The sequence below is a fragment of the Cynocephalus volans genome, chromosome 2 (genome assembly GCF_027409185.1).
Source record: "Cynocephalus volans isolate mCynVol1 chromosome 2, mCynVol1.pri, whole genome shotgun sequence".
NCBI classification, from domain to species: domain Eukaryota; kingdom Metazoa; phylum Chordata; class Mammalia; order Dermoptera; family Cynocephalidae; genus Cynocephalus; species Cynocephalus volans.
In genome coordinates, this window is record NC_084461.1 from 208,405,807 (window position 1) to 208,421,058 (window position 15,252).

At 40.3% G+C, this 15,252-nt stretch overlaps 1 pseudogene; it reads left to right on the forward strand.

Annotated features, from left to right (window-relative positions):
- Positions 1-15,252, forward strand: part of LOC134369948 (zinc finger protein 717-like) — a 24,218-nt pseudogene continuing 8,966 nt past the window's right edge.

Consider the following 15,252-nt stretch of genomic DNA (forward strand, 5'->3'; position numbering starts at 1 on the left):
TTCCGGACCCCGCGGCCGTTCGCACTCAGGTCGGCAGTCTGTGGAGAGTTGGGCTCAGTCCCTGAAGGCGGGTGTGAGAGTGAGAGAGGAGGCCTGTGGGCCTCGGGAGATCCTGGGGAGCGGCACGGGTGTCCCAGCACTTGGTGGAGCAGGAACGCCGGTGGTCTCAGGCGGGCGGGGCCTGATGTGCCGGTGCGAGCGCGCGGGCCTGGGTGGGGAGGAGGCGCCTCGGGCTGCGCCGTCAAGGACTGGTTTGTTAAAACACGGCTCTCTGTGAGATGACCAGCTGTGTGCTTCCAGGTGTACAAAAGCCTATTCCAGAAGCTCCTGGAACGGGGTGGTCGAGTCCGAGATGGCGACTGGGGCGGTGAGGGGGTCTGCGGTGTGCGTTCGTTCACATTCCAGCATTATCATGAAGGAGCCTGTTACTAACCTATATGACATTGACTTTACGCATCTGTAAGTTGGGCGTATTAACAGTGCTAGTGAAATGCTCCCAGATTCTCCGAGAAGTAATTGTAAAGTGTGGGCAGACCGAGTTTTACTATGTGGCAGTCATGTTTGTAGGTTTTCTTGGGGCAGCCTCAGCAAGTGAAGTTTCTGGTCCCCTCCTGCACTGTGTAGCCTGCCCAGAGCTCCTGGTTTTGTAAGACCCATGCACTAGGCACAAATCCCACACACGCTGGAGTAGCTCGCTTCACAAAGACAAGAGGCCGCTGCAATCAAGCAAGAGGTGTTTATTTCAGCATGCTGGGTCGCTTTTTCATAAGCGCCCCGAACTTACAATACCAAGGCTTTTTATACAGTTTATTTTTGACAGATTTTCATAACAAGCTGAGTTGTTAATTAGCCATGGCGCCTTAAGATTTATGGTTAGGCTCAACAGGCCCGCACTGCTAGCACCCCGATAAAAGATGTTACATGTTTATCTTCCCTGGTCCAGCCAGGTGTTCAGAGGATAAGTGGGGGGCTAGTTCAGTCCTTGGGACCGGCTGTCTCCTGGAATGTGTGCCTGGTTCTGCCTTGACTTCTGCCTGACCTCTTTAAAGCTGCTTCACTTCAAATACCTTTAGATATGCTTTCCCCGTTTTTAGTAAGTGCTTACAGGAATAATTTGTGCAAGTTAAGCTAAAGTCATATTTCTCTGTTACTTTTCTGTTACAATTTCATAACAGGCTAAGGCTATATAGGTTAGAGTTACAATATTTTATAACAGTTTGAGTATACAGAATTCTGTACAATACCTAGTTTTCAGGAACAGTGAGTTCTAGGAGGGAGATACTGGATGATGGTCTGGTTTTCCTTGGAATAAAGTAGGAATTACAAAGTTTGAAGGAGGACGCCCTGTGAGTAGTAACCCCACCTGAAAGAACACCCTGTCTGGTCTGAGCTCTGTCACTAGTGCTTCAGAGCAGAGGCAAAATAGTCCCAGAAAGGGCGTGAGCCTAACTTTGCATGCCCCAAGCAATTATTGATCCTGCGGCCTAGAGAGGAGATTTGAGTGATACTGCCTCTTCTGGAAGCTATCAATGACTGGGTGCTACTGGAAGGTTTGAACCAACTTTCAGAAAGGAGAGGTGAATTAGGCCGGGAAAGATAGGCAAGGGCCTAGGAAATGTTACTTATTGAGGCGTTTTGATAGTGTGGTTTGTGGTGGAGGGTTACCCTGTGACACCTGAGATGATCTCTCCACAGTGCTCTCTAAACCCACGCCTATTCCTTCAGTCTCCCTTCATTGATTGTTTCCAGAGTCTGAGCTCTCTAAACCTAGCCTATCACCAAATTTGGCATCTAGAGATATGCCGATGATCCATTGACCCTGAGGTATTTCTGCTTTTGACTAGTGTTATTCATCTTGCCACAGTTAACTTAAAGGAAGTGTTTATTTTTTATATCATTTTAGTGACACTGAAGTCAACTTAGAGCAAATATTGGTCTAAAATACCTTGTTTTATACATACCTATCCCTTTTTATCCCTACACATGCTGTGGATCATGTGAATTCAAAGGCTTAATAATGCAAGTATTTCCCACTTAATGTCAGTAATCTGTTCCTAAAAATTATAAATTCTGCAGAAAATGACAGGAGCCTATTTTACATTATTTAAAATAGGAAAATTGGACTGTGTCACACTTGTTTATCAGCCAACACATGTAAATAAAACACGGTACCATGCTCGAATATAAGTAACAGAATTATGTTTTGATGTAAAAAACTTAAAACATAGTCTTCGGATCTCCAGATAATTGCTTTGTTTGTTTCACATTACTTCAACCACACTGAAGTCCATTCATTTGACTTTTATTTTGCTTTTTAAAACTTCTACATGTGATTATGAAGTTCTAATTATTGTACTTGACATGTAAGTGAAGATTCCCCCACTTCCCAATTTGTTAGAAATATTTAATTCAAGGTGCTTAGATGCATCAGTTAGCCTTTGCTGTGTAAGGAATCAACAAAAATTTATTGGCTTAAAAAAGGAACTATTTAATTTGATGGCGTTCCTGTGGATCAGCATTTGGGCTGAGCGCAGTTGGGAAATTCCTGTGTTCATGTTGCCTGGGGTCACAAATGAGACTGCCTTTACCTGATGCCTTGACTGAGGCCGGTTAGTTTAAGATGGCTTCACTGACATGTCTGGTGGTTGGTGTTGAGTCTCAGCTTGGCCCTGTGTGTTCAGCAGGGTAGCCTCAGGCTTCATCAAAATGTGACTGTGTCCAAGAAGGCAAGCAGCAGTGGACAAGTACTTTTCAACTGTGTTTTCATCACATTTACCAATGTCCTCTTGGCCAAAGCAAGTCAAATGGCAATGCCCAGGTTATTGTTGCAGCCGATTATATGCAAGTGTGGATATATGGAAGTGGCTTACTTGGAACGATTCCTGGAACAGTGTACCACAAAAAAGTACACTATGTATTTATACACACACACACATATAATCATGGGTGAAAAATGTTGGGTTGTAGCGTGCATATTTTCCGTGAAATTTAGGTATATAAAAGCAAGAGGTATTTTAGCGGAAGCACTCATAAGGAGTCTGGTAGTGTCCCCATATTAATAGGAAAATAGTTTGTATCACCCCAAGTGCATTTCTATAACATTAATTCTAGTAGAAACATAACGTTTCTTCCTTTGGCTTAGTTATTTATTTTTTTTAGCCACTGGTCAGGATGAGGATCTGGACCCTTGACCTTGGTGTTACAAGATTGTGCTATAACCAGCTGAGCTAACTGGCCAGCCCCCCAAATTATTTCTTTAAAGAACATTAATTGTTGCTCAATCAGTAGGAACTGTATGTTTTCATTAACCCAATAATAAATTGTGTCTAATCTCTACCAATTAATGTACTTGTGGGTACATTAATTGTGATACATAAATTGTGTCTAGTCTCTACCATGTACTTGTAGGTACACATCTTCAGTGGGGTCTTTTTTGTACTTTTTTGCATAAGGGACTGTTCTAGGAGGCTTCACCCCCACCCCTCAACATAATGTGTAGAGTGTTTTGAGCAGAAGAATCTAGGACCAAGCCACACCAGTTCCCTCATGACTCCACTCCATTTGCCTTTATTCCCAGGTATGCTTCCAGAGTCTTCTGTGTGTTTCCAAGAGCATGAAAAAATGCATAAATCTCTGGTGAGTTGTTTATTTGTTCCTTACTTTGTTTTACATTTTATTTGATGTGTTGTATGGCATTCATGAGTAAAAATAGAAAAGTGGAAATAAGTAAAAATCAGCTTTAGGAAAGTTGGACATAAAGGAGATAAAATGGTCACATAGTAATAGGAAGGTTATAAGACCTTAGAGTCACATAAGTTAAATATAGATTTGAATCTGGTCTTTCTGATGTCATGTCAAAAAGGCAGACACATTTGTTGCATGATTAGAATGGAATCTGAGAAGACAGCATGCTAAATTCTCATGGGACATGAAGAATTGATGATACTGAAGACTGAAACACTGTCTTCATTGTCATATACATGATGTAGTGGAAAGTTTTTCACTACCAACCTGTAAATAAACACTTACAGCATTTAGCAGTGGAAACAGTTACCTAATGCTAGAGCTAAACTCACATAGTAAGGTTTTTCTGGAATTGTGAAAATAGTGTGGTCCAAGACAGCTTTTGGAAGGCTGTATTTGATTCATGGACAAAAGCTGGAATGTCTGAAGGGGATTGAGTTGACTACAGGTCCTTAAGTAACTTTTTATATATTTCTCTCATCTTGTCTGTACATGATGATTGTATAACAGACTATTCAAAGTTATATTTGCTGTCACATATTTCCAGTGTTCATTTACATTTTAACCCACTTAATGGAGTCTTAGTTCAGTTTTTCAAAAGCTCACTAATATCCTAAATTATAATTAACTCCAATGGCTATTGTCTAGTCTTCGCCTAACTTGAATCTTTTGCCGTATTTGAAACTACTGTCCATGATCTGCCCCAGGAAATTCTTCTCTATTAGTTTCTGTCCAGGCCTCTCTGATAATTACTTTTGTTTCCCTGAATTATTCTGCTTTTTTTTGCTCCTTAACACAGCTCATCCAAGTACTCCATCCTGACCGCATTCCTCTCACTCTGCAGTTCTCCTAGACTCAGCCCACTGTGGTTTGCATTCCTATCTCTCTCCATCTTGTAACTCTTCTCCAGTCTTTAGACATAGGTTCAACTCTGTTGAATGCTTCTTTGTGTCTATCCAAAAGGCACCTCAAGCTCAGCAAATCCAGAGTGAAAAGTGGACCCCCCCTCTTCCCTTACATATGGTATCATTACCATCCAGCCAGTGACCCAACTCAACAAAATGGGATTTTTTTCTGGATTCCTCCTCTTCTCTCAGGTCTACTCTCATCCAGTGTCTAGTCTTGCTGTGTTTGTTTTTTCTTTTTTAAATTCTAATATGTGCATACTGTGCCAGTATTGGGAAAGAAGTTCTTGGTGCTCAGAAATAAACACAGCAACTATGTTTGTTACATTGGAAATGTCATTCTTGACAAAACCTAAAGGGAGTGTTTGCTCAGTGATGAGGTTCAATCCCTCTGGAATTTTGTGCCTATCCAATATGTATAGTGACGTCCTTAGGAGTCCATGGGGAGAATGCATTCAGTAGTTAGTAGGACATATTTGAATAAGGTTCAATAAAAAGATATGCAAAGAAAAAAAGAAGTAAAGATTTTTATAATTTTACCTTTTGCCTAAATAAATTTATGTCAGGGATTCCATCTGTAGTTTTTATTCATATGCAATTGTAGATTTGTAGTTCAAAAGGACCTGTCATGGTTTCAGACTCTTTTTAAGACTACAATTAATTCTACTTTTTCAACTAACCACTTGAAAATTAGTAAAGAAAAATGGATGTGTACATCAATCCTAACTATGTTTATGGACTAGAACTGCAGTTAATAGTTGGTTAAGAATAAAAAATGACATAATTACTGGAACATTTGACATTCACAATTATATTTTGAGATCTAACATAAAATGTTGTGTTCTTTTTTGTTTATTTTGAACCCAGGATTCAGTCTAAACACTTCATGTTTATGTATGGTCTCTAATAGTTTTCTCGGTGTTCTAACTATCTTCTACATAACAAAGTACCATAAAATGTACTGGCTTAAAACAGAAATGCTTATTATTGTTGCAGGGAACCCTAAACATTTTCTAATTGTTAAGCCTTTCCTTTCCCCTTTTCCACTTGAGAAACTGTTTTAGAAACTGTGCTTGACTGCCTTAACTGCAGACTCTGGCCTCTGCGACCTAGCATGCTTTTGCTTCTTGCACCTGCCCTCTGTGAGGTAACAGCAGTCTCACATCCCCCAAGGGCCGGATGCAAATTAGGCTCCAGAAGTGACCAATGGACTGTGTCCCATAATCAGCCAATCCAAATTAGCAGGACTGCATCCCTCATTTACATAAGAGGAACTGAATGGGAACTTGGGTAGGAAAAGGGAGGGAATCTAGACTATATAAGATGGTCTTTTCCTTTGTTCTGGGAGACACTGGTTTAGGAGTCTTTGCTCCCCAGTGCTCTCCTTGCTTATAAGCAGAAGAGGCACTGTAACTCTGAACAAAGAGCTGCAACACAAAATAAAGAGCTGTGACACCAGTCTTGGATTCCTCTGTGCATTCGGCCCACATTATATGTCATATTTTTGTGGGTCAGTAAATTGGACAGGCAAGTGTGGTCTGCTACTCAATGTCTCTGGTCTCAGCTGGAAAGACACTAGTTGCTGGGGACATTGAGCGGGCAATCCAGCCCTCTCTCTGTGTCCATTTGGGACTTCCTCACAGTCTGGCTATCTCAGGGTAGTCCAACTTTGTAGGTCCGTCATCCACCATGCCAAATGATTAAAAAGTCTGTTATGCCAAAGTTTGCAAGGGATAAAGAATAGCTTTTTTTTTTGAGTGGCTACTCAAGAAGATCAAGGCAGCTAAAGGAGGTGGAAGACCTCAAACTCCCAGATGGCTTAAAATCACAAGCATTTATAAAGCAAAATCATGAGCCAGGGGTCCCAGAAGTTGTGTAGGACTCTGATTGGTTCGGGACAAAGTCAGCCCAGTTATCCCTGGCATCTTGATTAATGTCCTCCTTCACTTTTTCAGGTCTGGAGGATAAGTGCTTCAAAGCAGGCCTTCAGTTGATGGCAGTTCTGCAGAACAACTCAAGATTGTTGTTACTGATGTTATCTTAAGCCATTTACTGAGAAACAGACATCTGGTGGCCCTGAGAACTTGTTTAGCCTTAGGGAGATACATGTTTAATTAACTTTATTCTTATTGTTAGCTAAATTTTAGGATTACTCCCAGCAATACTCCCAGAGATTCAGCCTTTCAGACTTCTCAGTCTTCATTAAGCACATTGTTTCCCTTTAGCGATTCCCTGCCCCCCAGCCTGAGGCCTGCTCTGGCTAGGGGTGTAGCAACAACTTATGGGATACATCAGGGGTCTGCTCCACTTCAGTCTGCTGGCTTATTCTTGAGCAAGTGTCCAAGAGGTCCAGGAGAAGCTGCAAGGCTTCTTAGGATCTCCCCTCAGAGGTCCCAAAACATCTCTTCCACCACATTCTTTTTGTTAAGTACATTGCTAAGATGAGAGTGATTTCAGCATGGGGGGGGCGGGCAGATGGACTCTACCTCTCAGTAAGAAGAATAGTAGGAATTTATAGCAACCTGTAATAAGTCACAGTTCACCCTCTGGCCACAAATTATATTTCTCGCACTTGCAAATTACCCTTTGTTTTTCTTAGGAGACTCCAAAGTATTCTCCTGTTATGGCACTGTCTGAAAGCCCAACTAAATCAGGTCCTGGTGGCCTGTCATCTGTCCCTCCACAGACACCCAGCCCACAGTGAGGAGACTGGCATGAACCTGGTGGGCACATCTCTTCAGTTGGGTGGCCGGATGCAGCAGGCAGCCTGCAGGCACTGGTCTGAGCAGTTAGGAGTTTCCACTGGGGCCTGCTCCCATTCTTTGATTAAGACCCAGTCCTGGTCCCTGGGAAAATGCTTGATACATCTACATTCTGTCCTCTGGGATTTTGCCATTCTCTGATTTGATATTCTTTTTCCTAATGTAATGCTGATGATGAACTTTCTTCAAATATTTCTTGCTTACAGTAAGTTGGAGATCCACTGGCCTTTTTTTTTGTTGTTGTTACTTTTGCCTGACTCTGTCCCTTTGATACAAGAAATGATTCAGTGTAATCACCTCTTTAAAAAGTGTATGCTTTCTGTGTACTAAAATCCATTAGACAAAAGCCACCCCACACACTCTTTGAGACAGACTGTTCTCTGGCCTCCCTTTGCCCAAGGCTGCTCTGGGACAATACCTTGAGAAACCCTCTTGTTTAACTGGGACTAGGTATGAGGCATACCCTAAGACCTTTAGAATGCTGAAAATCTTTTTGCTCTTTTATCTTTTTTACTAAAACTCCGAGTTTGATTCTGAAAGAGAGCGAGCCAAGATGATGCCGGGTACCATTCAAGCTTTATTAAAGGAAAAGAATCTGCAGGGCGATGCTGAAAGTGGCGGGGGGCAGCCCGGGGCTGCTTTCAAAATGGAAGACAGCAGCTAACCTAGGGTGGTGGGGGCTTATATTGGTGTGTTGGCACCAAGAGCTGGGTGATGTAATTCCGAGGTGGAGATTGAATTAGGTAATGGGAATGGAGAGTTCTGCGCACACGGAAACGCTGAAAGTTTCGCTTTCTCCAAAACCATTAGGCTTCTTGTAAAAGATAACGGGGGAGGGAAGGGGAGGTGGTGGGCGGCACCATTTTGTACTTGGGCTTGTCTAAAATGGTGCTGGTTATGTTGCAGATCTATTAGATTCTTGTACCCAAGTCATTTCTTACTTTGAAAAGATTTTGTTGGGAAAAACTGGGACTCAGAAATGGTTTTATTTCAAACCCAGCAAATCCTGGCTTCATTTTTATAAGATAAATAAAGAATTTCCTCTAAATTATTTATTTTTATAATATAGTTAAAGAATTTCCTCTAAATTCTTTTTGAAAATTGAACATTGTTCTTTAATTCATCTCTCTCCTCTCACATTATCTCAACAACAAAGAGAGGAAGCCAGGTAGCACTTTCTGCATTATTCCCAGAAACCTTCTTAGGCAGACCCCTGAGATGGTGAGATACCCTTTCAATTTATCATGTTGTTGCAGGCAATGATGTTGCTGACTGACCTCCAGTTCATAATCCATGTTAACACTAAAAGAGAAAAACAATAGTTTAGAGCAAAATAAAGCATTTAATCGGGATTAGGGATTGAAGCCTGGGTAGCAGTCAAGACACTCTACCACCTGAGAGGGGCAAGGGAGCTTACATTTACAGGAAATTTGTTTGGATTATATAAATTGTTCATCAGAATTTTTTTTATTGGTTAGTTAAAGAAATCTTTAATCATTAGTAAAACGGGGCATTTGTATCAGTGTGCAGCAAAAAGCTACATACAGAGTACCCTTAAAGATTAGGTTAGTTTCCATGTGTTGGGCATTTTGGGGAGTGCAGATGTTTGTGAAGGAACTTGGTTCTCATAATACCTTTATGAGTCTCAAAATTCATCAATATGTCAATATGGAGTCAGCAGATCAAAATGGAGTCACTGATGTCAAACCTGGAATATTGCTAAGCTCATACCCATACATCTTTTCTCCAGTTTCCAGTGAGATTTCCTCACTGTCCTTCAGGCTCACCAAGTGTCTTTACGCTCTTCTAGCGTAATAGATCTGCAACACAACCAGTGCCATTTTAGACAAGCCCAAGTACAAAATGGTACCATCTACCTCCTCTCCTCCCCACTCTCGTTCTCTTTTGCAAGAAGCCTCATGGTTTTGGAGAAAATGAAACTTTCGACGTTTCTGCATGCGCAGAACTCTCCATTCCCATGACCTAACTCAATCCCCACCCCAGAATTACGTCACCCAGCTCTTGGCACCAACATATCTATGTAAGCTCTACCACCCCCACACCTGGTGCTGTCTCCCATTTTCAGGGCAGCCCCAGGCTGTCCTCCATTTTAAGCACAGCCCGGCAGATTTCTTTCTTTCTTTCTTTCTTTTATTTATTTTTTAATTTTTTTTAAAAAAGATGACCGGTAAGGGGATCTTAACCCTTGACTTGGTGTTGTCAGCACCATGCTCACCCAGTGAGCTAACCGGCCATCCCTATATGGGATCCGAACCTGTGGCCTTGGTGTTATCAACACCACACTCTCCCGAGTGAGCCACGGGCCAGCCCAGATTTCTTTCTTTAATAAAGCTTGAACGGTACCCGGCATCTCGGCCCACTTTCTTTCATAGTCTGCATTAATGGTCTCCTTGAGGTCCAGCTTCTACCTGGTCTCACAGCCAAAGCAACATGTAGCTTTTTATTAACACAGCACCCCATTTCTGGGTGCCAAATTCTGTTCCAGTTATCTATTCTGCTTAAAAAACCACTCAAGACATGGAAGCTTAAAACAAATTATTCCATCTCTCGTTCTGTGGGTTGGAGCATTTCTCTTGCTGGCTTATCTCACACAGGTGCAGTTATGTAGCAGCTGGGATGGATCATGTGAAAGCACAGCTGAGATGGTCCAAGAAGGCTCATTGGTGCTTGGCAGTGGGTGCTGCTGAAGACTCTTTGGGGGGCTGTCAGTGAGCATACCTACTCATGGTCTTTCCATGTGGTTCTCCACCAGAGTGGTCTTAGGGCAGTTGGACTTCCTACACAATGACTAGCTTTTTCCAAAGTTAGCTTTGCAAGATAAAGTAGTGAAGCTGTATGACCTCTTACAGCTTTGCCTTTGAAATCCCCAGGTACTGCCTTTGCCATGATGCATTGGCCAAACAAGCCACCAAGGCCAGGCAAGGCAAGGTCCAAGGGGAATTAGTTTCCAGCACAGAGGAAGGAGTAGAAAAGAAGTTGGGGCCACCTTTAATCTTCCAGAAATGTCATTATTACAGTACATTTGTCCAAAATAAATTCGTTTCTTTTGTGAGTTCTACTTCGACTCACAGGTTATTTGAAGTATATTATTTAATTTTCAAGTATTTGAGGCTTCTCTGGATACCTTTCCATTGTTGGTTTCTAACTCAATTCCATTCTGGTCAGAAAACATACTTCATAAGATTTCAGTCTTGAGACTTCTTTTATGGTTCAACATATGGCCTGTCTTGGTGAGTGCTTCACATTGTGCTTTATACATAACAGTTAGGTCAGGATGTTGTCATTCAGATCTGTATTCTTCCTGACTCTTTATGTTGTTCCTTTAATTACTTTTTTGAAATCCTTAGGGTTTTCTACATGGAACATATGTTGTCTTTGAACAGAGGTAATTTTAATTCTTCTTTTCCAATTTGGATGCTTTTTGTTTCTTTTTCTTGCCTAATTGCTCTGGACAAGACATCCAGTACTCTGGCAGATAGAAGTGGCCTGAGCAGGCAACCTTATGTGATCTTACATTACAAGTTTTGATCTTTCACTGATGGAGTTTGGATGTGTTGTCCTTTCCAAAACTCTTGTGGAAATTTGATCCCCAGTGTGGCAGTGTTGGAAACTGATTGAGTCATGGGGGCAGATCCCTCATGAATGGATTAATGCTGTCCCTGGGGGAGGGGGGATTAATGAGTGAGTTCTCGCTGTTAGTTCCTGCAAGAGCTGGTTGTTTAAAAAGACCCTGGCACCTCCTCTCTCTCTCTCTTGCTTCCTCTCGTCATGTGATCCGCTTGTACCTGCCGGCTGCCTGCCACTTTCTGCCATGAGCAGAAGCAGCCTGAGGCCTGTGCCAGATGCAGCTGTCCCAGAATCATAAGCCAAATAAGCCTCTGTTCTTTATAAATTACCCAGTCTCAGGTATTTCTGTTATAGCAAAACAAAATGGACTAAAACATTCACCATTGAGTATGATGACAGCTGTAGACCTTTCATAGATGGCATTTATTATGCTGAGGTTGTTTCCATCTATTCTTAGTTGAGTGCTTTTCTTATGAAGGGTGTTCATTTAGCTTTGGTATCAGGGTAATGCTGACTTATTGGAATGAGTTTAGTAGTGTTCCTTCCTCTACAGTTTTTTTTATAATAGCTAAGGAAGATTGGTTTTTGAAATGTTGGGGGGAATTCTCCATTGAAGTCATCTAAATCTGGGATTTCTTTGTTTGGAGGTTTTTGATTACTGGTTAACTCCTTACTAGGTTACAATATTCTTCATATTTTTTACTCCTTTATGATTCAGTACGGTAGCTGGTTTGGTTTTAGAAATTATTAATTTTTTTTAGGAATTAATTTTTGTTTTTGTTTTTTGTTTTGTTGGCTGGCCATTGTGGGGCTCTGAACCTTTGACCTTGGTGTTATAACATTGCCCTCTAACCAACTGAGCTAATTGGCCAGCTCCGGGAATGAATAATTTTATCTATGTTACACAATTTGGGGCATACAATACTCATATTCTTTTATAATCCATGGCTTTGAATATAATGTTACTTCTTTCATTTGTGATTTTAGCATTTGAGACTTCTCTCTGTCTCTTTCTTTTTTACGTTCCTCTTGCTAAGAGTTTGTCAATTTTATTGATCTTTTGAAAAACTAACTCTTAGTGTTGGGTTTTCTCTGTTCTTTGTATTTTGTTAATCTGTACTCTAATCTTTAAGATTTCTTCCTGCGTGGTTTGTCATTAGTGTGTTCTTTTTCTAGTTCCTTGAAGTGTAATGTTAGGTTGTTGATTTGAGATCTTTCTTCAGTTTCGTTTGAGTATCTGAAGCTATAACTTTCCCTCTTAGCACTGCTTTCACTGCATCCCATGAGTTTTGGTATGTTGTATCTTCATTTTCATTCATCTCAAGATTTTTTTTTTTTTTTAAAGATGACCGGTAAGGGGATCTTGACCCTTGACTTGCTGTTGTCAGTACCATGCTCTCCCAAGTGAGCTAACCAGCCATCCCTATATAGGGATCCGAACCCATGGCCTTGGTGTTATCAGCACCGTACTCTCCCAAGTGAGCCACAGGATGGCCCCTCAAGATTTTTTTTAAATACCAGGGCAGTGTAATTTTCTTGTTTTCAATAAAGGTGATTAATGAAACACATAAAGAATTGTAATTCAATAACTGTAATATTGAAAAATCTTCACACAAATTTAAACTTTAGAGAAAGTTTTCAGACCTATTTATATGTATTCTCATTCAGAAAATATGGTCATTTCAGTGTATTGACACAGTAGCCTAGAATTAAAGATAAGTTTTAATAATAAAATAAACATATGCTGAGTCAGAAATGTTTGCAAAAATTATTATTATTTTCTGTGAAATTTACTCATTATTTGGGGACTAGGGAAAAACTGTACACATCCCTCCAGCCCAGGTGGTGGCTGGGCCACGGTGATGTGGGCTGAGGGTGTCCCTCTGCATTCTCTCCAGAGGCAGCTGTTAGGGAAAGAAAGCTAGGATTCCAGGCTCAGGAGCAAATATGCAAATGTGGTTAGTGTAGGTAGCATATCTCCCTGAGGGCCTTGGCATTCATCACCCCATGGAGGCATCTACTGACTGCAACCTGATGGGGTAGTCTTTGCCATTGGGGAAGAGCAATTTTTGAGAGGAGACATTCGAGGCTGTCAAGTTTACTATACTTGCTGGGTGAGCTTATAAAATTTTTAGAAAAATTGAGAAAAGTTTGTATGATTGACATACAAAAATTGTACATATTTAACATATACAAGGTGTAATATACGCTTTGATGACTTTGGGTATAAGTATATGCCCGTGGAATTATCACAACAAACAATAACATAAATATCACCTCCAAAAGTTTCCCTTCTCTTGCCCCTTCTTTTTTGATAAGACCATTTCATTTAAGATCTACCATCTTAACAAATTTTTAAGTATATAAAACAGTATTGTTAACTTCATGCAATATGCTGTGGGGTAGATATCTAGGACTTTTTCATAATACATAAATGAAACCCTTTACCAACACCTCCCTGATTCCCCTTTCCCTCAGGCCCTGGTAACCACCATTCTCCTCTGTGCTTCCATAAGTTTGAGTATCTTAGATCCCAGATATAAGTGGGATCATATAGTACTTCTTCAGGTCTGGCTTATTTCACTTAGCATAATGTCCTTTAGTTACATCCGTGTTGTCACAAATAGCATGATTCCCTCCTTTTTTAAGGCTAGATAACATTCCTTTGCATGTATATACCATGTTTTATCCATTCATCTGCTGATGGAGATTTAGGTTGTTTCATGTTTTGGCCTTTGTGAGTAATGCTGTAGTGACACAGGAATGAAGATATCTCCTCGAGATACTGATGTCAATTTTGGGGGGGATATATACCCAAAAGTGGGATTGGTGGATCAGATGGTAATTCTATTTTTAGTATTTTGAGGAACCTCCATACTTTTATAGTGTCTGTACCAATTTACATTCCTACCAGCAGTGTGCAAGTGTTTCTTTTTCGCCACACCCTTGCCAACACTTGTTATCTACTGTCTTTTTGATAGTAGCCATCCTAACAGGTTTGAGGTGATACCTCATTTTGGTTTTGATTTGCATTTCTTTGATAATTAGTGATGTTGAACACCTTGTCATATAGCTCTTGACCCTTTGTATGTTGTCTTTGGAGAAATGTCTGTTTTGTTCTTTAGTCCGTTTTTCAATTGGGTTATTTGTTTTCAGTTTTTGGAGATGGGGGCTTGTTTTTTTGTTTGGGTTTTTTTGTTTGTTTGTTTTTTGACTATTGAGATGTAGGAGTCAATATTTTCTCCCATTCCAGAGTGTTGCCTTTTTACTTTGCTGATTGTTTCTCTTCCTGTCAAGATATTTTCTAATCTCCTTCTCATTTCTTCTCTGACTCATTTGTTGTTTAAGAGTGTTTTTAAAATTTCTTCGTATTTGTGGAGTTTCAAGATTTATATTTTCAGTCAGTTGTAATCAGAAAATATTCTCTATGATATCAATCTTTTTAAATTTAAGGATTGTTTTGTGGCCTAACATGTCATTTGTCCTGAAGAATGTTTCATGTGCACTTGAGAAAGTGGTGGACTGCTGTTGTGTGGAGTGTTCTGTATATGTCTCTGGGTTCAGTTGGTTCTATGGTGTTTTTCAAATCCTGTTTTTCTTAGTGATCTTATATCTGATTGTTTTATTCATTATTGAATGTGAGTTATTGAAGTCTCCTACTACTTTGGATTGCTATCTATTTCTCCTTTCATTTTTGTCAGTGTTTCATATCTTTAGTAGCCATTATGACTGATGCATATGTATTTATAATTGTTATATCTTCTTGGTGAATTGACCCTTTTATCTTTATATAATGTCCTTTTTTGGTTCTTATAATAGGTTTTGACTCAAAGCCTATTTTGTCTGATACTAACATAGCCACCACTGATCTCTTCTGGTTACCATTTGGATGGAATACTTTTCCCATCTTTTCACTCTCAGCCTATGTTTGTCTTTAGATCTGAACTGAGTCACTTATAGACAGCATGTACAGTCATGCATTGCTTAATGATGGGGATACATTCTGAGAAATATGTTGTTAAGTGGTTTTGTTGTGCAAACATTATAGAGTATATTTACACAAACACAAAAATAGCCTATTGTTCCCAGGCTACAAGCCTGTACAGCATGTTACTGTCCTGAATACTGTAGGCAATTGTGACACAATGGTAAGTATTTGTGTATCTACACATAGAAAAGGTACAGTAAAAATATGGTATGAAAGATAAAAATTGTACTCCTATATGGCACTAACCATAAATGGAGCTTGCAGG